General features: G+C 40.2%; 1 protein-coding gene across 1 annotated transcript in view; it reads right to left on the bottom strand.

Moving 5' to 3' along the window:
* LNPEP (leucyl and cystinyl aminopeptidase) overlaps positions 1-24,258 on the bottom strand; it is a 101,125-nt gene that overhangs the window by 57,573 nt on the left and 19,294 nt on the right. The gene's annotated exons all lie outside the window — the stretch shown is intronic.

Here is a 24,258-nt window from a genome sequence, read left to right as displayed (position 1 = left end):
CTCTCTCTCTCTCTCTCTCTCTCTCTCTCTCTCTCTCTCTCTCTCTCTCTCTCTCTCTCTCTCTCTCTCTCTCTCTCCATTTAACAGCATCTTCTGAGGACTGTGTCCTTAGAAGGTCTAAGGACCTGTTTCTCTCATGAGTTCCACATATCCTAGGGAAGACCACTTGCTAGTACTCTCTCTCTCTCTCTCTCTCTCCATTTAACACCATCTTCTGAGGACTGTGTCCTTAGAAGGTCTAAGGACCTGTTTCTCTCATGAGTTCCACATATCCTAGGGAAGACCACTTGCTAGTATGCCATCTGCAGACCTGTATGGCACTACACAACAGGCCAGATCATTGTTCTTGTTTTCCCTTTCCTTCAATAACAGCCTATTCCTGCTCCCACAAACTGAGTGGATTAAATGAGACGCAATCAAAGAAATCCCCACAAAAGAAGTAAAAGAGGATCAAAGCTTAGCACAGTGGGTAGGATGTTTGCCTTGCACGCAGCAGGCCCAAGTTTCATCCTTGATCCCTGGCATCACATATAGACCCTGAGTCTACCAGGAGTAAATCCCTGAACACCACTGGGTGAGGCCACAAAACAAACAAGCAACCAAAAAGTGAAACAAAAATGAGACAAAAAAAAAACATGAGAATCAGAGGAAACAATTGTTATTTCCATGGATTTAGGCTATTTGTAAGTGTAACTCTCCTCTCTATGGTGATTACCACACAGTGCAAAAGTGGAAGTAGTACTTTTAATTGCTATTATAACATGTCTTGAACAAGATGAAACAAGTTTATTTCTCTTTATAATCTCACAACTTAAGTCACAGACAGCACACTGGAGCCAAATTTAAAAATATCAATTATCCCAAATCTTAATCATTTTTGTTTAACCACATCCTCTTACACAATTAATTTAATAAAAGATGATAATTTGGACCTACCTACTAGTTCTCCTATATTTGTCAATGAAACTGTCAAAACAGTATTATTTCACTATTGAAGAGAACAATACTTAAATAAAATGATTTAATATCTAGCTTAAGAGAAGTGGCATGTATTTTGTGTCATTCCACAAATACTGATTGTTTATTTGGCCTATGAAACAAATTTACTATCAAGCACTAGAATAAACTTCACCATCTTGCTCTCAAAGCTCACTGACTTCTCTGTAGCAATATACAAAAGCATTTTCATTCCATTTTAATCCTCTTTTTGTCTTTAGCCTATTTCCTCTTTTTTTCTCCATTCTGAATTTCCTAAAAGCTATGCTACTTTGGAGCCAGAGAACAGCAGAGTAGGGTGCTTGGTGTAATACAAGGTTGGATCTCTGGCATCCTATGCTGTGCTATGGCTCTAGCCCATGGATAAAACTTTTAATCACTTCTTATTTCAGCAATCTGACATCTGTCCATATCCTGCAAATTATGTGGAAGTTGGTTTGTTTGTAACATCCCTTTCAAGGGGCTTACTATCCTATACTTCCTAAACTGCCACCAACTGCTGAGAAGAGATGGTTCTGTTCTAATAGTAGATTGTGTTTAGAGTCACTTAGTGACTGAACAAAGACTATTGTACTTGGACTTGAAACTTTTTTAGAGTATTTTAGAAAAGGCTTTGCAGCAGAAGGGTCTGGCCCAGGGCTCCCAGCACCATCATTAGGTCTTGTGTCCAAAGATAAAAACAAAATCTACAGGAACTACAAGACTAACTACACTAACTACAGGAAGTCCAAGTCTTTTTCTTGCTTATCTGTTGTGTTTTGGAGTCAGAGCAAGCCATGGCAAGCTAAGCCTAGGTTCCTCCAACCGGTTTTGCTGAGCTTCTCTCCAGTTCTCCCAGTCTCTGGCTCCAGAGTACCCATAGCTCCAGTGCTGGTCTCTTTCTTTTTTGTGTGTTGGTGTTTGAGCTACACCCGATGGTGCTCACCTGGTAGCCAGGGGTTATACCTGGCTCAGATATTCGTCTTGGCAGGCTCTGAGGACCATTTGGGATGCCATAGATCGAACCCAGGTAGATCGTGTGCAAGGCAAATGCCCTACACGCTGTGCTATGGCTCTGGCCTCTTGCCTCTCTCTTCTTTACTACCTGACACAGTGCTCCAACTGTTGGAGAACACAGTTAATTTACTTTCTGTATTAAACTATTTAAATGGCTTTTCCTGACTTATTATTTTGTTTTTATTTATTTTAAGCAAATGTGGCATGACCTTACTTTCTTAATTATCAGGGGGCCTCCAGACAGTGCTCAGGGATCATGGGATACTGCTAGAGGAATCTGTTCAATTGGGGCAGGGTAGGTAAGTCAAAGCACTGCTTGAAGCAAGCAGGTCATATCCAACAGTAACTGTGGCCACCAGAACTATACTGGCAGTACTTTGTGGGTCAAGTGATACTGGGACTGGAATCAGTGTCCTGCACCAGCCCTGAGCCATAGGTCCATTCTGCCCTGTATGGTTTTTGTTGTTTAATTTTGTTTGGGACTACATCCAGCCTCTCAGGGGGCAATCCTGGCTGGATTTGGGGACCATTTGAAGTATTGGGGATCAAACTGGGGTTGGATGTGTACAAAGGCCCTTCTCACTCTATCTCTCCAGTCCCAGTCCTGCATGGTTTTACTGAATAAATCACCACTTAATGTTAACCGTATTTTTCGTACCATAAGAGGTACCTTCTCCCCTCCCCCAAAAGATGGGGGAAGATATCTGTGTGTCTTATGGAGAGATTGCTGCCTAAATCTGAAGCCTGAGTGTAGGGGAGGAGAGCATAGACTAACCACTTGACACCCTTTTTATTGTGCAGACATAACACATAGTAAGAGCAATCAAACTAATGCACATTCACCATCACGTTAAGCTTTCGTTTAAGACTGCTTGATCACTGCTGCAACTTTTATGTTTTTTATATTAACTAAAAAGTATTTTTAAAAGTTTTCTTTTATTTTTTGATATAAAGAAAAAGTTATGTAAATGTGTTTAGCCAGATGTGGACAGGCATATTTGTAAATATACTTCAGCCTTGCAGGCTGATGGCGTCTCATATTGTACCATTTGCTTTAGAATAGTTTTTTTCTTGTTTTCCTCATTTAAAATCTTCTGGTTAGGTATGTCTTATAGAACTAAAAATACCATATACCATAATATTTATTTTAGGGGAGAAGGCACACTCAACAATGTTCCAGGGTTATTTCTGGCTCTGTGCTCAAGAGTGACCCCTTACAGTGCCCTGTTGATGGAACCAGGATGGCGAAATGCAAGGTAAACAAGTGCCTCACCTCAGCTCTTTATCTGTGCCACTTATATCAACCAGTGATTCATGTCTCCTTCCACTCTTGGTTCTTCGTGTTATCTAATGCCTTGATCAAGCCCATTTAAAACCAAGATTATTCTATAAATCACTGTCTACTTTCACAAACCTCAATTCCCCACCTCTTTTTTTACACCCAGCTGTTATTCCAGACAGGATTGAAGAAGTTTGAACAATCTCCTCTCTGTAATGTTTTGTTTGTTTGTTTGTTTGTTTGTTTTGGGGCCACACCCGTTGACGCTCAGGGGTTATCCTGGTTATGCACTCAAAAATCACTCCTGGCTTGGGGACCATATGGGAAGCTGGGGGATCGAACTGCAGTCCGTCCTAGGCTAGCGCTAGCAAGGCAGATGCCTAACCGCTCCGCACCACTGCTCCAGCCCCTATAGAGACTTCTTTTACCTTTGTTAACCTCCAAGAGCACCCAGTCAGCTTAAGTGGGCAATAAAAGTGGGGAGAACTTCCAATTCTTTTGACCAGGACTTAGATGCCTGCTCAAACCTAGATAATTTACTTGTATTAATCACCCATCAGAAGAACAGCAACATCAGATTTTAATCTTTTAGAAAAGCAGCATACAAGCCCATCTACTATCTTTTAGTGCATTCTTATGCATATGACTGTGTTAATTTCAACAGGTCATACCAGGGGACAGCACAGTTATTAAAGGAAGCCCCCAACAACTATACAACCACCACCACCACCACCACAAGCCTAGTAAAGAAATGCTGCCTTCACCAGTGCAACATTGCAACATTCCCATGACCAATATCCCAAGTGTCCTTCCTCCCCACCCCACATCGGCCTATACTCTAGACAGGCTTTTTTATATATATATAAGGATTGTGTATATATATACACATATATATATATTAAAAATCAAAAATAAAGAAAATAAATTTATTCAAAACATGAATTCTCAAAAATTAAAAAATTCTTCAAAAAAAAAAAAAAAAAAGAAATGGCTGCCATGGGAGAAGAGAGGACACTCAGTTGCGCTGTGACTCAAGTTTGTCCCCTGCTCTCAAGGTTTTAATACGTGCTCAGAGGAGGGATGTGGGAAAAATAAACACTCAGGAATCTCTTAAATCCACATAAATAAGATCACTATAAGACCAAAGCATGTCCCAGTGGAAATGTTTCCACTTTAAAATAACTCAGATCCATATGGTGATCAACAAAGAAAACCAAAGCTGTTCCTTTCATCGGGCACTGGGAATGGGGTTCTGGGCAATGAGTGTGGACCAATGAGGGTCCACACACTCTTCCCAACCTCTGTGACTGGTCACATAGAAAGCCAGTGTGCAAACAGGGAGGATCATGAGCCCTGCATGTGGTGGGGCCAACTTTAATGCCTTTATCACATGCCTCCTGCCCTGGAGGTCCACATCACACAGAAACAAAAATGAGAGTCTAATTGCTTTTAAAATGGAATACTTGGGGGGAGGTTGCAGAGATACACAGGTGTTAAGCCATTTGCCTTACACACAGCTGATCCAAGTTTGATCCCTGGCCCCAAAAAAGGCTCCCAGAAAACCACCAGGAGTGAGCAGAGGGCCAGGAACTAGCCATGAGCCCGGCAGAATGTGGCCACAAAACCAAAAATTAAGCCTTTTTTCAGAGCAAATTGACAAAACACACATACTATAGAATTTAACAATTAAAAGAAATGGTCTATTGTAGCTAAACACCTAGAAACACACTATTTAAAAACACAGAGTACATATCCAGTTTTTTCTAATCCCCTCCTTACTATAGCCCATCTTCCCTAATCCCCTAAACACAGAGCATACACCTGTTTTAATCCCCTAAACACGGAGTTCATACCCTATTTTCCCCTAACCCAATTGCTTGAGACACATTATAAATATCCCATTCCCACCTAAAATAATGTGAGTTATTTCTCCTGAAGTGGTTCATGGATGGTTTTTTTGTAAGCACTCTATCTGCCCTGGATCTGACCTTACCAGTGACACCTATATCCTATATCTTGTTTCTTTTCATCCGTTTTAAATGACTACTCTTGTATGCTACAGTATTTCTACCACACATTAAAAACTGAGTAAAAACCACAACTTTTCAGGCCTGTAGTTTATCAGCAGGTCGATTGTCTACGGTGAGAGCAACAGCATAAGTGAAGGACAGAAATGACTAGTAAGCAATTTAGAACAGAGTACACAGGGCCTGCATAGTACACAAAGAAAAAGAACACAGGGCCTGACCCCAGCCCTCCCACTATTAGTCTACCCCCAACCATTCCAGCCCTGTGCACTCTCTTGCCTCTCCAGCCCTGTACCCCCAGCTGTATGTACTCTGTCCCCCAACCCCAGCCCTGTGCACTTTCTGCCTAACCCCCTCCCCTCAGCCCAGTCTAACTCTGTTACTCTCCAGCCCTGTGCACTCTGTTCCCCTTCAGCGCTGTGCAGACTGTTATCTGCTGGGCTATGGTCCATCTTTCTCCAAGCCTGGGATCATTCCCACAGCTGTCTCCTAGTGTTATTAGCTGCAGACTCGGCTGCTGCCCAAGGCCTGAGCACAAGCCCAGCAAGACCTTGGCACTACATCCTGCATCTGCCACTCTTGCCACCATGGTCACAGCAGAACCGCCACTGCCAGGTACTTGCATCTCTAAGTGGCTCCTACCCAGTGGCTCCCACCCAGGGGTGGGCCTGACAGTCCTCCCCATGATCAGGATACCCAATTCTACTGTGCCCCACACCATGCTTGCTTCAGGAACTCATAATTGTAACCCTGAAGTGACCATTCTGACTCCAGCGAGCAAACAGTTCAGGCAGAGAGCTCACCCCACTGACAGAGCGAGACAACTATTAGAAAGAATTTGGTTACAGCAAAGCTCTGCAAGGGATCTGAGAGTCTGGATGATGCTAACTGAAAGGAGGAAATCAATTCAAGCGAAGTTCAGAAAAAAACTGAGCAAAGTGTGAGAAAAATCCAACCAGAAATTACAATGTCAAAGATTACAGTGGCCGTACTAAAAATACAATAAGAGCTCAAAAGCAAAGAAGAAGATGTTAAAGATCGGTGAAGTGAAAGAGGTTATTAGAAACTGTGCACACTCTGTTGTCTGGCAAAGATCAACTTCTGTTCCCCCAATGCTTTCTGGGACATGGGCTGCTTCCCCACTTGACTACCCAGAAGTAATGGTCTGAGGTTGATGATGCAAGAGTCCCTTCTAACAATGCTTATATAGCACCAAAAGAGAAACTGGGATATTTTTCAAGAGTACCAGGTAGGTGAGGTACTGGGGAGAAGATAAGCATAAACAATGGGGTTTAGAAAAGCCTCTGGAGCAACACAGTGTAGTAAGTATTATCTCCTCAAACCAAAGTTCTCATAGGAGGGATAACCCAATGTCAAGCTTGATTAGGAATCACTAATCATGGAGGGGAGGGATGGTGCCCCTCTTTGAGCTGTCTTTCCCCATCTCTGGTACAGTGGTGTCTCCAAAACTTTCAGCTTCAAGGGAAACCCCCCAAAACAATTGCTCTACAGGGACTCCTTCTTCCAAGTGTCACAGAGATTATCCAACAAAAACCATTCAAAAATTTTTTTCAAAATAATTTAATAAGGATAACGAAAGAGGTTTGAGGAACAGCACCAAGAACAACAACATATGGGGCCAGAGAGGTGGCGCTAGAGGTAAGATGTCTGCCTTGCAAGCGCTAGCAAGGCGCGGTTCGATCCCCTGTCATCCCAAACGGTCCCCCCAAGCCAGAGGCAATTTCTGAGCGCTTAGCCAGGAGTAACCCCTGAGCATCAAACTGGTGTGGCCCGAAAAAAAAAAAAAAAAAAAAAAAAAAGAACAACATTTGAATTATGGGGGTTGGGTTCCATAAAGGTAACAGAGGGAAGGACATAAATCATATTTAGAGAAGTAACTCAAAACTGAGACAAATTGAGGGAGTAAGCACATACTTCAGTTCAGTTCAAAGTTCCAAACAAACCCAGACACAAATGAAGACAATTTAAATGGAAAAATCAAAGGTGAAGAAAATTCTTATAAAGAAAAATAAGTAAAGGGCTCCTAATGAATGATTATCAAAAGACCATAAGCAGCCATCTCAGGAGAAAACATCAGTGATAGAGCAGAGGGGTAAGGGTATGATCTAGCCAAAGTGCTGAACAGACAATACCAGCAGCCAAGAAGATTCCAACTACTTACCACTCATGTGAAGAAGTTTTTTAGACAATTAAAAATATTTTCACTATGCCAGTCTTGCAGAGGTAACCACATTTAAAAGCAAGAAGATACCTAAAACTCATAAAAAAGAGAAATCCTGGGCACTCTCCAAGCTAAAATTCATGTTTTCAACATAAAAGGGGTAATAAGCTTAGAATTCTAGATATAAAACTCTAAGCTAATAACAACAATTACAAAACTCACAGAAACAAATAAATGCCTTCTTTTTTAGGTCAGGCCATACGTGGTAGTGCTTGGAAGATAAGGGAACTACTTTGGGTCCAATGGTCAGGAAACCAGAGGAGCCAGAGATCAAACCCAAAACACACATGCAAAACTCAGGCTTCAACCCTTGGAACTATTTCCTCAGTTTAGAAAGGCTATTGGAAACGTATCACTCCACTAAAGACACATATAGAAGTACAAGGGGAGAGAATACTTAAGAACAGAGAAACATGGGTCGGAGCGATAGCACAGTGGTAGGGCATTTGCCTTGCACTTGGCTGACCCAGAACAAACCTGGGTTCAATCCCCATATGGTCCCCCAAGTCAGGAGCGATTTCTGAGCATATAGCCATTAGTAAGCTCTGAGTGCCACCAGGAGTGGCCCAAAAACAAAAACAAAAAAAGGAATAAAGAAACATAAACAACTGCAATAATCCACCAACAGAAATGTCAATGAATCATCTTCTGTCAAATCATTTCACTAAATGTCAATTCACCAATCAAAAAAAGAAAACACTGGAAACTGAGCTCCCATATGCTCCGGATATACCACTCCTAGGGACACAAAAATACAATACAAAAGTGTCTTCTGCATACCTATATTCATTGCAATGCTATTTACAATAGCCAGAATCTGGAAAACAACCCAGATGCTCGACAACAGATGAATGGCTAAAGAAGCTGTGCTACATATACACAAGGGAATACTATGCAGCCGTCAGGAAAAATAAAGTCATGAAATCTTATACATGGATGAACATGGAAACTATTATGCTGAGTAAAATAAGTTAGAGGGTGAGAGAATGACATAGAATAGTCTCACTCATCTATGGGTTTTAAGGAGAAAAAAGACATTATTGTAATAACACCCAGAGACAATAGAGATGAGGGCTCAAAAGACCATCCCACGATATGAAGCTTACCACAAAGAGTGGTGAGTGCAGTTAGAGAAATAACTACACTAACAACTATCATGATAATATTAATGAGAGAAGTAGAATGCCTGTCTCAAAGGCAGGGAGGGAGGAGGGAGGAGAGAGCTGGGGACATTAGTGGTGGGAAGGTTGCGCTGGTGAAGGAGGGGTTGTTCTTTTTTAAACTGAAACCCAACTACAAACATGTTTGTAATCATGGTGCTTAAAAAAAGTACCCAGGTTTAATAAGCAACATCCCATATGTACAACCAGGAATAATTTTTCGGGCAGAGCTAGGAGTAAGCCCTGAGAACTGCAGCCCTCAAACAAACAAAACAAAAGGCACAGAGTGGAGGATGAATCACAAAACAGAATCTGACTTTCTGCTGTCTGTGGGAGACTAATCTGAACTACAACAACCAACAGTCACCAAGTAAAAGGCCAAAAACACCACAGAGATGAAAGAACAACTAAAAAAGATATGAACAATGCATTTTTAGAAAATATAAGGCTCTAAGCTAAAAAGAAGTTAACAAAGATAGAGACAGATATTATATAATAGTTTATATGTCAAAAAGGCAGTATGCATTCAACACTGAGTAAGAAACATAAAAATAGATAGAGAGGCTGGAGTGATAGCACAGTGGTAGGATGTTTGTCTTGTACACAGCTGTCCCAGAATGAACCCTGGTTTGCTTCCCGGTATCCCATGTGGTCCCCTGACCCTGCCAGGAGCAAATTGACTTCTGAACGCAGAGCCAGGAGTAACCCCTGAGCACCACCGGGTGTAGTCCAAAACCAAACCAAAACAAAAAATTAAACAAACAAAAAATAAATTAAGAGAGTTAAAGGACTCAGAGAAGATATGGACAGTAATTCCAAAGGGGGAGCAATCAATTACACCCCACTCATAGCATGGGCAGGAATACCAGGAACATAGCAGAATTACCTGGGGAATTGGACCAGATGAGCTGAATATAGAGCTCTCCAGCACCCTTTCAAGAGCAGAACATATACTTTTCTCAAGGGCACCCAGCATTCCAAGCTCATGCTGGGACACAAAGTAAGTATCAATAGAGTTTTCAAGGCTATAATCATCAGTATCTTTCCAAATAACAATGGTGCAATGTTGCATTAAATAATTAAAGATGGAGCTGGATGGTGATGGATGGTGAAGGATGGAGGCCTTTGTTCTTGGGCCCCGGCCACGTGGCTTCATCCCCCATCTACCGGCGGGTTTGGGGTTCAGGAAAGCGACAGGAATTGAACTCACTCACTGGCAGGCATTAGGAAGCATCAACTTTATTCATGCCCTATTCACCACATGTGTGTGGCCTATCTACTAACCTTTCAAGCATTCAGCCATTCTAGGCTACCCTGCATCTTAGTTCCTTTCAGCCATCTTCCCTTTGGCCTCCATCCTGGTCCAAGACCAAAAGAGGCAGCGACCCAAAAGCCAAAGAGCGCAGCAGGGCAGACCCCTAATCCCCTGGCTCAAGGGTTTATCTACCTATTCCAAAACCCCTCCCAGGAATGGGCGGGATCTTGCAGGTAAGGTCACACCTAATATTCAGTTCCCAAGACCCCTCCCAGAAATGGGCAGGTCTCAGATAGGTACACCTAAATCCAGGGTGAAGTTACAGTGCAAGACTAGAAATGAGCCAAAAAAAGCTTTAGAAAATCTCAACTACATAGAAAATTAAACAACTGAATAATTTTTGGTCAATGAGATCAAAGGACAAAATTTGAAAATTTCCATACTTGGAAAGACACAAATTATCAGATAGAGATTTCACAGCAAAAGCAATACAAACGGAGAAATTCTTCTTGTTGTTATTGTTATTGTTGTTGTTGTTTGCTTTGAGGCCACACCTAGCAATGCCAAGGGGTTAGTCCTGTGTCTGCATTCAGAGATCACTTCTGGCAAGCTTAGAGCATACATATATACACATAAAGGTAAGCATTTTACCCATTGTGCTATTATTCCAGCCCCCAAAGGAAGAAATTCTTTTTATTTTTTTATTTTTTTTTTTGGTTTTTGGGTCACACCCAGCTGCACTCAAGGGTTAATCCTGGCTCTATTCTCAGAAATCGCTCCTGGCAGGCTCGGGGGAATATATGGAATGCCGGGATTTGAACCACTGTCCTTCTGCATGCAAGGCAAACACCCTACCTCCATGCTATCTCTCGGGCCCCAGGAGAAATTTTTAAGATTTTCTTAAATTCATAACAACAAGGATTTATATAAGTAAGGAGAAAAAAAGCTCTAACCTCAGACTTTGAGGATGTTGAAAAAGAACAACATAAAACCTAAAGCCAGTAGGAAGGTATGAATAATATATCTGGAGTGGAAATAAATGAAACAGAAATTAAAACAGATCATGCAAAAGACTAATGAAAACCAACCCTGAGTCTTTAAATATAAAATTAACAAATCCTTGGGACCAGCAATATAACAGCAGGCAGGATGTTTGCCTTGCACACAGCCGACCCAGGTTTGATCATCAGCATGTAAATAGTCTTCGGAGCCTGCCAGCACTCACATCCCCTCTAAAATCGGTAATTTCTAAGTGTAAAGAGAGGCAAAACCCCTGAGCTTAACTATGTGTGGTCTAAAAACAAAAAAATGATAAAAATGACAAATCCCTTGAGGCCAAAGTGATAGCATAGCGGTAGGGCGTTTGCCTTGCATGTGACTGACCCAGGATGGACTTCAGTTCGATCCCCCAGCATCCCATATGGAGCAATTTCTGAGTGCATAGCCAGGAGTAACTGCTGAGTGTCAGTGAGTGTGGCCCAAATACAAAAAACCAAAAAAACATACAAAAAAACAAAAATGACAAATCCCTAAATAGGTTAAGTGAGGGGAGAGAGGGGAGTTAAAAAAAAAATATATATATGTATATGTATATATATATGTGTGTATATATATGTATATATATATATATACATATATATATATACACACACACACATATATATAGGGGCCGGAGAGATAGCATGGAGCTAAGGTATTTGCCTTGCATGCAGAAGGACAGTGGTTCAAATATGGTCCCCTGAGCCTGCCAGGAGTAAGTTCTGAGCATAGAGCCAGGAGTAACCCGAGTACCGCCAGATGTGACCCGCCCAAAAAAATACATATATATATATATATATGAAGAAAGAGAAGTCACAGCAGATACCATAGAAATACAGTCTATTACAACTTTGTCACTAAACTGGAGAGCCTAAAAGAAACAATTTCTTAGAATAACACAACTCCAAATATGGAAGTGAGAGGATGAAACTAATTACAAGTAATTACAAACAGTAATCAAATCCCCTCTAAAACAAAAGCCCAGGACCAGATGGTTTTATTACTGAATTCTATCAAACTTTCACAGATACTTTTACTATTCATCTTAAGCTCTTCCAAAAATTTGACAAACTCTTTTGATTACATTCCATAAGACCAATAATGCCTTGCTACTGCAAGCTGACAAATAGATTATGAAAACAGAATTACTCTCCCGAAGTGGCTGGTAGATGCTTCTTTGTGAGTCCTCTACTTGCCTGAGATCCAACCTCACCAGTGACTTCTACATCCAACAACTCTGACCTCACCATTGACTTCTACATCTTGGGAACTGATTTTACCAGCCTCATTTACTGGAGAAGAGCTGACAGACCCTCTCAAGAAGGCAAACATAACCAATGGTGCTCTGCTCAACATCGTTGAATTTCAATAATATACAAATCAAATGACAATAAGATATCATCTCACACCACTATGAATGGCCTGTATCAAAAGGCCAGAAACAAAATGTGCTAGTGGGGATGCAGAGAAAAAAAATCCACATCATCCACTGTGAATAGAAATGCCAACTGGTTCAAACTCTATGAAGAATAGTTAGGAGATTCCTGGTAAAATTAAAAACAGAACTATGATAGACTATGCAACAATTCCCTTCATAGCTACATACCCAAACAGACAAAAATACTAATTTGAAAAGATGTATATCCATGTTATAACTGCTGCAGTGCTTGTTACAATAGCCAAACTCTAGAGAGAGAGTTGGAAAAAGCTCAACAAGTTGGGCACATGCTTCACATACATGTGATATGGGTTGAGTTTCAGGCAAAACACACACACACACACACACACACACACACACAGATTGCCAACAGAATGGAAGAGTGAGGGAGAGAAAGATACTAAGGTCTGTGGTGAAAACAGACTGGTACTTCAGCAGAAGGCACAATGTGGTATGATGGCACCCTAAAACATATAATAACCCTTTATACTATTGCAAGATAATAGTTTCTCAATAAAAAGCTGAGTTTAAGAAACAGAGCAGAGCTGAAGCACCTGTTTTGCATGCAGGAGCTCCAGGCATGATCCCCTACACCACATGGACCCCCAAACACCTTCAGATTGGCTTCCAAGCACCATATCAAGTGTGAGTCAAAAGAGAATATGAATTGTATAATTAAAAAGTAAAACCAAAAAGCAACTGCCTGCTTCAAAAAATGAGCATAAGCGAAGATTTTAAAGCACTTAAAGTCAAGTCACAAGCAACAATGAATAGCAGAGTCCACAGAGGACATTCACCAGATGGACAATAAATATCTATATTCTTCAAAAGACAGAAATAATATTTTCTGAAGAACACATATTCTAAACACAATGAAAACAAATAGATAAAAAAGTAAGGTATTTTCTAGACAACCTTTAGATATTTGCAAAGTAGAAAATAAAGCTTAAAATAATCTTTGAGAGAGCTGTGAAACCCACACCCCAAATACATGAGGCCACAGAGGCAGACCCTTTGGCTTTGGGACCCAGAAGCCATGTCAGTACTGCCCAGATGACAGACAGAATCCTAGACAAAGAGCCAGGGGAGCATGGCCACTAGACTACAGCTGCGTGCACCTCCTAGTCAAGGAATGCCAGCATAGGACATAGAAATTATCACACTACAACCATGGCAATGGGAAAACACAGGCCTCTACCATGCTTAGAGAACCAAGATGATAGCTCCAAAACACGAAAAGTACCAAATACCTATTTAGTCTCTCAAATAAGGACATTAAAGAAGAAATATGGAGGATGTTCATATAACTAAAAGAAAGCATGTAATGAACTGAACGTGCCACATATAAGAATCAAGAGGATCTGAGAGTAGAAATAAGAAAACTTCAAACTGAAATAACAGGGCTGAAAAACTTGGTAGGCAAAATGAAAATCTCACTAGTAAGCCTAACCAACAGAGAAACAACTGAAGCCAGAATCAGTGCACTTGAAGATGAGATGCATAACAACTCCATGCAACAGAAGAGGTTGAAAAGGAGCCTCAAAACAAATGATCAGACAATGGGAAAAGTTCTCAAAGAATGTAAACAGACGAAAATAGAAGTACATGATAAACTCAACAGACACAAGATAAGAATAGTTGGAGTAGGGGCCGGGTGGTGGCGCTAAAGGTAAGGTGTCTGCCTTGCCAGCGCTAGCCTAGGACGGACCGCGGTTCGATCCCCCGGTGTCCCATATGGTCCCCCAAGCCAGGAGCAACTTCTGAGCACATAGCCAGGAGTAACCCCTGAACATTACCAGGTGTGGCCCAAAAATCAAAAAAAAAAAAAAAAAAAAAAAGAATAGTTGGAGTCCTAGAGACAAGGAAGAAAACTCACATGAACAACCAACAATCAAGGATATCAGTGCAGAGAAAGTCCCAGAGCTAAAGAGTGCATGCAACCAAGTACTTGCATGCCTTAAGAGTACCAGCCACAATATGAAGCTCAACACAAAGAGTGGTGAGTGCAGTTAGAGAAATAACTACACTTTGTGATATTTTTGTGTATACTTTGTGATACACTTTTGTGATACTCACAAAAAAGAATCCCAAAGATAGAAATCAAATACTTAAAACAGCAAGATCAAAAAGAGAATTCGTAATAAAAACTGTCAACAAGATGGGAATGGAAGAAACTTTTCTCAATGTAGTCAAGGCCATTTACCACAGTCCATGGAAAATATTATACTCAATGTCGAATAACTGAAAGCCTTTAACCTAAGATCTGGCACAAGGCAAGGCTGCCCCCTCTAGCCACTCCAATTCAACATAATACTGCAAGTACTTGCCATAACAATTAGGCAAGAAAAAGATTACAAGGGCATCCAGATAGAAAAGGAGGAAGTTAAGCTTTCACTGTTTGCAAATGGCATGATATGGTACTTAGAAAATCCTAAAGACTACCAAAAAGTTCCTACACTCAATAGATAGCAATGTGGCAGGCCACAAAATTAACACACAAAAATAAATGACCAGGACACCGGAGCGATAGCATAGCTTTAGGGTATTTGCCTTGCACATGACTGCCCACGACAGACCTGGGTTCAATCCTCGGCATCCCATATGGTCCCCCGAGCCAGGAGCAATTTCTGAGAGCATAACCAGGAGTAACCCCTGAGTGCAGCCCAAAACCCAAAACCAAAACAAAACAAAATTAATGGCCTTCTTATACACAAAGAATAAAAGAGAAAAAGTAGACATTAAAAAAAAAGAATCTCATTCACAATAGCACCACAAAAATTCAAATACCTTGGAGTCAATTTAACTAAAGATGTGAAGGACATATACAAAGAAAACTATAAAATACTGCTTCAAGAAATAAGAGGACACAGGGAAATAAAGACAATATACCTTGTTCGTGGTTGGGTTGATTAAAATAATTAAAATGGCAACATACCCCAAAGCATTATACAGATTTAATGCAATCCTTCTAAGGAAACCCATGAAATTCTTCAAAGAAGTAGATCAAACACTCCTGAAATTCATTTGGAACAATAAACACCCATGAATAGCTAAAGCAACTGTTAGAAAAAAAAGATGTGAGGCTGTTACATCCCCCCACTTCCTGCCTATCTCACCTGAAAGGTGAGACCCACCCACAGCTGGGAGGGGTCTGTGGTTGGTAATTAAGGGGTTCCATGGGGTGAAGAGAGAGGCAGATGCAGTAAGGAGAGAGATGGGACACAGGAAGGATGCTTGGAGGGTACCTGATGGAGATGCTTACTAAAGCTTAGCTTAGAGGCCATGTGAGAAATATGAACATGGTGATTGGGGTCTTGTAATAAAGCTGGATTTCTCCTGAAACTTTATCTGTCTGCCTGTGGATCATTTCTTCACCATCACTTTGCAGACCTACAAACCCACCATCACTCTGCACACCTACAGAGCTGCTGGCTGAAGGGGCTACAGGCACTGGCAGAAGTGGAGAAAGGCCTCACCATCATCCACAACACTAAGACTTTATAATTAATAATTAATACAACAGGAGTTATCACTTTCCCGAACTTTAAATTGTACTACAAAGCAATAATAATTAAAACAGCATGGTACTGGAATAAAGACAGACCCTCAGATCAGTGAAATACACTTGAATATTCAGAGAATGTTCCCCAATATATAATCAATTAATCTTTGACAAAGGGGCAAAAATCGCAAAATGGAACAAGGAAAGCCTCTTTAACAAGTGGTGTTGGGGCAACTGATCATTCATATGCAAAAAAGTGAACTCAGACCTCTAACACCATGCACAAAGGTCAAATCAAAATAGATTAAAGACAATGATATCAGGTCTGAAACTATAAGGTATATAGGAGAAAACGCAGGCAAAACACTCCATGACATTGAAACTACAGGCATCTTAAGGAGGAAATTCCTAGTCCAAACAAGTGGAAGCAGAATAAATGGGATTACATCAAACTGAGAAGTTTCTGCACTTCAAAGAAAATAGACACTAGAGTAAAAAAACTATTCATCCATAAGATAAGGAAATAAAGGGACGTGGGGGGGGAGAGAGAGAGCACATTGGTAGGCTGATACACCCCACTCAGGAAGGGCACACACATCAGAAAAGTGTTGCACTCCGGAAAAAGAATTATTTGCCAAAAAGGCCCGCTTAGAGCAGTCAAAAATCAGTTGACCCTTTGCGTGGAGTATTTGGCCATAATTCTAAAGTGGCTGTAACTACCTCTCTCTTTATTTTTGACCATTATTAGAAATCAGGCCTCTATAATTCTTTCTAACAAAGAAGCACAGTACAAATCCCGCCAAAAGTCTCCCACTGACCAGCTCTGTGATTTTTGCTACTTTGGCACCAAGATCATGTTTTTTCCAAAACTTAGCTCATAGTAAAGCAATTTTCAGTTTTCCCCAAAACTCTAAAACATCTCTCTCTCTCTTCCCACTTTCCTGAAAAGTACCTGGTTTCTCCTGCTTACCCAAAACAAAGCAAACCCAAAACAAAACTGCCTTTCACCTTCAGTATCGGTTCTTTAATATGCAAATTTTAGCCACCTCTTTCATTCTGTTTCCCTAACCATCTCCCACTTTCTTTGATGTCAAAAATTACACCCCGCATTCCAAAGCTCAACCCTTAAAAGCTACCCAGCTCAAAAAATAAATTTGTCTTCGTCTTTCTAGACGCAAGTCCCCATGCATTCTGTGTGGTCTCATTCATTTCATATTTGCCTCTTCATGCTCCCTCCTGACTTCCAGTGGGAAAATGAACTCACTAAGGTTATGCTTAGGAACTTTTTATCTCATCAGGATAAAACAGTTCGCAGCAGTAGGCCATTTGCCTTGCATGCAGAAGGATGGTGGTTCAGTGGTTCGAATCCCAGCATCCCATATGGTCCCCCAAGTAGTCCCTGAGCACTGCTGAGTGTGACCCAAAAAACAAAAACAAAAAGATAAGGAGATATACAAGGTACTGACAGAACTTCAAAAGTAAAAAAGCACCTAACCCCATCAAAAAATGGGAAGAAACGAACAAACATTTACTCAAATAAGAAATACAAATAGTCAAAAGGCACATTAAAAAAAAATGTTCCACATCACTAGTAATCAGAAAGATGCAAAACAAAACAACAATGAGGTATCATCTCACACTACAGAGACTGGCACATAACACAAAGATCATGAAAACCACACAGTTGACAGTGGATATTGGGAGAAAGGAACTCTCAATCACTGCTGGTGGGAATGGTGTCTACTCCAGCCTTTCTGGAAAACAATATGGATATTCCTTAAAAAACTGGAAATTGAGCTCCCATATGATCCATCAATACCACTACTAGGGAAATACCCTAGGAAAACAAAAACACAATTCAATAATGCCATCTCCACTTCTATTTTCATTGCAGTGCTTTTTATAATATAATTTATATAATATATTATATAATATAATTTATAAATAAATTATAATGTATTATGATATAGACAAAAACGGGAAACAAGGATACCTGACAACAGATAAATGGCTAAAAAAACTGTGGTATACACAATGGAATACTATGCAGCTGTTAGAAAAAAAATAAAGTCATGAAATTTGCCTATACACGGATGACTATTTTGTTGAGTGAAATAAGTCAGAGGGAGAGAGATAAAAACAATAGTCTCACTCATTTGTATGATTTAAGAACAATAAAAGACAGTATAGTAATAATACCCAAAGACAATAGAGATTAGAGCTATCTTTGAAATGAAGCTTACCACAAAGAGTGGTAATCACAGAGAAATAAGTACAAGAACAACTACCAATGATAGAGAAAGAAATGTAATGCCTGTTTTGAAGACCCATAGGGAATGGGAGAGGAGGGAAATGGGGGACTTTGGTGGCCAGGAAAGTTGCACTGGTGAAGGGGTGTGCATTTTATGACTGAAACCTAATTACAAACATGTTTGTAAACATACTGTTTAAATTAAGAAATTATTAAAAAATAATAAAATAAAATATTTGAGTCAAAAAATAGAATTTAGAAAATAAAAATACACAACATATTGGGTTTAGATAAATTTATTTGATTTATATGTCTTTTTTTAAGGTTTAAAATAAACAATAGGACATTTTCCCCTTAAGAAATTAGAAAATAAATTAAAATCAAGAAAAATAAAGACATAAAGACATAATCAATGAATCAGAAAATTAACAAAGAAAAAAAGGCTGACATCAAAATGAGAACTGTTATTTATTAGTTCTAAATTATATTCTCTAAGAAATTGAACTTAAAAACCTCCAAGTAGTGTACAAGTGAATCTCCAAGACTGATTTTAGGTACATCAAATAGCCAAACTAGGGCAGAATCCTGGATCTGGAGAGAAGACTCCTTAACAAATCATACTACATCTGTACCTGTCAAGATAGCTCATAAACACAAAAGCATAACTGTTGCTGTATTTAAGGGAATTAGTCCATGCACCTTTTTTTTTAAGTGATAAATTTTTAATTGTTTTTACTTTCCAGTATTTGATACATAGAGTCTTGCCTGAAATTATAAACTTTAGGATTAGTGAGAAATGGATTTTTCTCTTGAGTTTTTAGAAATCATTTAGTGCTTCGTAAGAAATCATTTGTTTCCTCCTTTATTATATTTTAAGATTTCAAGTCTGAGAAACCTACCACAAGAATTTTAAAAAGTGCATGAGTCAAACAAAGTACAGTTTAAATATGAATAAACACATGTTCCATAACCCCAAAAACATCTAACACAAATACTATTTCTTCCCTACAATACAGCCTTTAGAGAACAGTGGTTCTCACCTGAGAGGCACTGGTGACAATGTAACTATGATGAAGAGGTGCTACTAGTAGCCAATGAGCAGAACCAGGGATCTGTTAAACATCCTATAATCTACAGGCTGAGTCCCACAACAAAGCATCCAGTCTGAATGTCAACAGTGCCAGCTTAAGATCCCATGTTTCAGTTAACTCAGTTTTTACTTCACAAGCTGTAGTCCATGCACCTTTAAGGGGTGATGATGCCCTGCTCCCAGTAATGGCAATTGAACTAGGACACACACCCCTGTAACTGACAGCTGCCTGAATTATAAAAAGGTAAAGTCTGGCAATTGGAGGGGCAGATAAATACTAGAGCAGGGCCTGCTGGCCACATCAGCCCTGGGTCTTGCATTGGCGAGATGCTGCTCTCTCTCTCCTCTCTTCTCTCTTCTCTCTTCTCTCTTCTCTCTCTCTCTCTCTCTCTCTCTCTCTCTCTCTCTCTCTCTCTCTCTCTCTCTCTCTCTCTCTCTCTCTCTCCTCTTCTTTTTCTCTCTCCTCTCCTCTTCTCTCTCCTTTATCTCCTCCTTTAGTCTCTCTCCTCTCTCTCCTCCTCTCACCTCTCCTCTCTCCTCCTCTCTCTCTCCTCCTTTAGTCTGTCTCTCTCTCTGTCTCTCTGTCTCTCTCTCTGTCTCTCTCTCTCCCTCCCCCCCTTCCTTCCCCCTCCCCAGACTGCTTGGGCTAAGTTGTGGGTTGCTACATTTGGCCTCCTTGGGTGGGTCCTGGCACATAACCATTAATCTTTAGTGGTAAAGCTAATCATACATTTCTCCCTCTCCTGCTAAATAAAAATCTAGGGAGATTTTATTTTCTAAACCCAAGTATTTGAAGCAGAATTGGAAACAATATTCAAAGAAAATACTTTCTTATGTTTTCAAAAGTTAAAAATAATTTTTTGAGCAAAGCTTCTAATTTGGTTAATTATTTAGTTGGAGTTTTTTACATTTTTTTCCTAAAAGAGGCATCCTTTCATATTAAATCTTCACTTAAAAATTTTAATAGAGAATTTTTCAGTAGGAAAATCCAAAGCAGTGGGGGGTAGGGGGGTCAGGATATAAAGGAAAACATTTTAAAGTATTTAATTAAAGTTCTAATTTCACTCAGGGTGATCACAACTCTGAAGATCGTTTTGCAGAAACACAAACATCTTGGAGTAGTTCAGGTTACAGTTATATAAAACCAAACTCTATAACTAGCACCTTTGTTCTGAGTCTCAATGACCCAATGGCCAAATCTATATATAAACCAACAAAATCGGCCTTCCGCTCTTAGTCATCTTTCTACAAAGCCCCATAGCACACACTAGCATGAACAGTGCTTGCATGTGGACTACAGCATGCTGCAAACATCGCTATTTCTCTCAAGACTCTCTAGTTGCTGTTGTCACTTCATTTTTGCATCTTTTTGGAGGGGTGGGGATTTGGGGCCACATCCAGCAACACTCAGGGCTAAACCTAGCTCTGCACTAAGAAATGACTCCTGGCAGGCTCGGGGATCATATGGGGTGTCAGAGATCAAACCCAGGTTGGCCGTGTGCAAGGCAAACACCCTACCTGCTGTGCTATCACTCTGGCCCCCTCATTTTTGCACCCTTATTTCACTGTCTTCACTTCACTCCACAGGTAGGTTAAATATTACCTTTTCAAATCTATAGGCTTCTTTCACTTAAAGGAAAATAAATCAACTATTATTGGGATGAATGTCGTATTCAAGCCTGTTCTTCTGCTCTCCCTGAAATAGCTGAAACTGAAGGTACATGATTAAAAAATTCAGAGATGTGGGAAATGTTACTCAATCATGTGGTAAAAGCACTTATTCTGTGTGTCGGTAGCGTGTACAAGCCCCTACCTTGTATGGTGATGATGAGAAACACACATATACCTTGCATGTTGGTTGCATATACATGCCACTGATGGTGGCATGTACAAACAACTTGCATGGTGGGTGAGTACAAGCACAGAATTTACATGTTGCCTGGGGCCAGAATAGTGGTGCAGGGCGTAAAGCGTCCGCCTTGCGTGCACTAGCCTAGAACAGACTGTGGTTCAATCCCCCCATGTCCCAGAAGGTTCCCCAAGCCAGGGGCGACTTCTGAGCACATAGCCAGGAGTAACACCTAAGCGTCACTGGGTGTGGCCCGCGGTCCAAACCCCCCCCCCCAGAAAAAGAACTTACATGTTGGTGATACATACAAGCATGTGCTTTGCATGCTGGTGGCATGTACAAGGCTATAAAGGGTATACACCACATGTCAGTGCCAAGTCATGTCAGTACAAGCACATAACATGCATGTAGTGGTACATATGAGCATGTGACATATACAAATGTTCATCTTTCATGGTGGTAGCATGTAAACCATGTACCTTGTATGTTGGTATGTACAAGCACACCTTGCACTTACACATATTGGTACTATGTATAGGCAGATATCTTGCATGTTGGTCGCATGCACCATATATGACAATGGTGCAATGTACAAACATATACCTCGCATGCTGGTGGAATATACGAACATATTCCTCGTGTACTGTTACAAGCACACATCTGCCTATTAGTGATGGTATATACATACAAGCATGTGCCTCGCATCCCTTGGAAAGTGTATCTAGAGCAGCAATGAAAAAATAGAGGCCCAACCACTAAGGATAAAAAAAAAAAGGGTACAAGTGTTTTCAGTGAAGACTTATTAAATGGGCCCTTAAAAAATAATTTTGTGAGACTTACACAGATACTTCACAGACAATCTAGAAAAATGCAGCTTGATCTATAGTGAATGGAATTATCTAGTGACCCTTCTAGAATAATCCAGCCAACTTCAAAGATCATCGCAGACAGGCCTGCTTCTCAGATGCCCTTGCCCATTGAGCTGTGCGTATAATTAGACTGAGCAGTGTTAATGAAAACACTGGTCTGCCTGCCAACATTTTGCGAAGACTACAGGGTGAGATGAAAACAGCCATTCTCGAGTAATGAGTCACCTCACCATCTCCGCACTCCCTCCAAAACTGGAAAAGGATATCATGCAAGGGAAAAAAAAAGGCATGCTTAAAAATCTTTCCAATATAGGATGAAACAATAAGATACATAACTCTATAATACTGTTCTAGAATAATGGGTACAGATATTTTAATCCTACCAGTGTTTAGCTACTAAAAAAAATTAAAAATTGAAAGGAGGTTTAGTAAATCCTCCAGGGCTGGGGATTTCTGCTTATGTAAACTGAAATTAGGAATTCTGCTTCCAAATTAAATAATTCCTCCAGGGAGGGGCCGTTACCTCATCCATCTTACTATGCATGGTCCCTTAATAAGCACTGCAGTGAACCAAACAGATTAAAATAAAGTATTCATTAATAAAAATGACCCCTCAATTCCCCTCCTAAACACTGTGAAAGCTGACCCAGCATTGCTCAAACTTAAGATACAATGACTGTGAGCTTCAAGAGTTACGTGGTCCTAACAGTTGCTGTATTTGCTGTGGGACTGAATTTTTAATGAATGAGATTTATAAAAACCTCTGGCATTTATGGGCACTAGAGTCCTGTACTGGGGGTGGGATTTAATACACCCTACCTGCTCAGGGCTTACTCCTGGTTCTGAGTTCAGGATCATTCTTTGCAGGGTTTGGGGGGACTATATGCAGTGCTAAGGATGAATTTAGTTTGCTGTGACCAAGGTAAGCACCTTATCCCTGTGCTCTGTCCAAAGTCATTTAAGAGCACAGACGAACGGCAATGTCAGATTTCAGACTTCAGCTTGTATGAAAGAGGCTAATCAAGATGACGGCTTGACAGATTTTAATACAGAAGATATAGGTGTTAAGTAAGCTGACTTTCACAGTATTTGCCAAACGCTGCTTTCACTGTAACAAAAGCAACAAGCAACAATCCTTCCCTTAGGAATTTCTGAGCCTAAAGTCTCATGTGCAATATTTACTCCAACTGCACTTACACAACAGAACTCAGCTATTCAATGACAGCACTGTGTGATAAACAATGTAAAACTATGTAATGAGTGGCATTTTTTCTATTGAAATAACCTAAAGGGCAGCATTCCATAGCTAATTTTACTTTACCATCTGAAACACCTAATAAATCTGCTATCTTCAAATACAACACTGAAATGTGGTTACTGAGCTTAATCACAGCTGCTACTTTTGGTACCATTTTGTATTCCTCTGTGGGAGAATTAGCACTGCAGTACTGGAGGGATATTAAACAGATGAACTATTTCTAGTCTGATTCTGAAGCAATGGAACATTTTAAATATCTATCAAGGAGAATGTGTCCAATGGAAAAAGAGGCAGCAGTCACTGTAGAGACAAGAGTATCCAGCAGAAACAAGAGCTCTAGCACATCAGAATCTTGGTGACATTTTTGTATTGTGTTTTTGTGCTCTTAGGGTATTGCTCTAGGAGAGGTATAGCTGGATCATGTGGAAGCTCAATTTCCAGTCTTTTGAGGACTCTCCATATTGTTTTTCAGAAAGGCTGGACTAGACAGCATTCCCACCAGCAATGAATAAGAGTTTCTTTCTTCCCACATCGCCACCAGTACTGATTTTTTTGCTCTTTATGATGTGTGCCAGTCTGTGGCGTGAGATGGTACTTCATTGCTGTTTTGATTTGCATCTCCCTGATGATTAGTGATGTGAAGCATTTTTTATGTGCCTTCTGACAATTGTTATTTCTTCTTTGAGAAAGTGTCTGTTTATTTCTTCTCCCCATTTTTTGATGGGGTTAGATGCTTTTATCTTATTAAGTTCTGTCAGAACCTTGTAAATCTTAGATATTAGTCCCTTATCTAATGGGTATTGGGTGAATAGTTTCTCCCATTCTATGGGTGGCTTCTGTATCCTAGTCACAATTATATATATATATATGTTATTATATTATAGTATAGTATAGTATATATTATATATGTGAATTATATATTATATATAATATATGATAATATTAATGAGAGAAGTAGAATGCCTGCCTAGAATACAGGCAGGGGGTGGGGAGGAGGGAAATGGGGGG

This window comes from Suncus etruscus, chromosome 2 (assembly GCF_024139225.1).
Source record: "Suncus etruscus isolate mSunEtr1 chromosome 2, mSunEtr1.pri.cur, whole genome shotgun sequence".
Taxonomy (NCBI): Eukaryota; Metazoa; Chordata; class Mammalia; order Eulipotyphla; family Soricidae; genus Suncus; species Suncus etruscus.
This window is presented reverse-complemented; position numbering and strand designations above follow the sequence as displayed.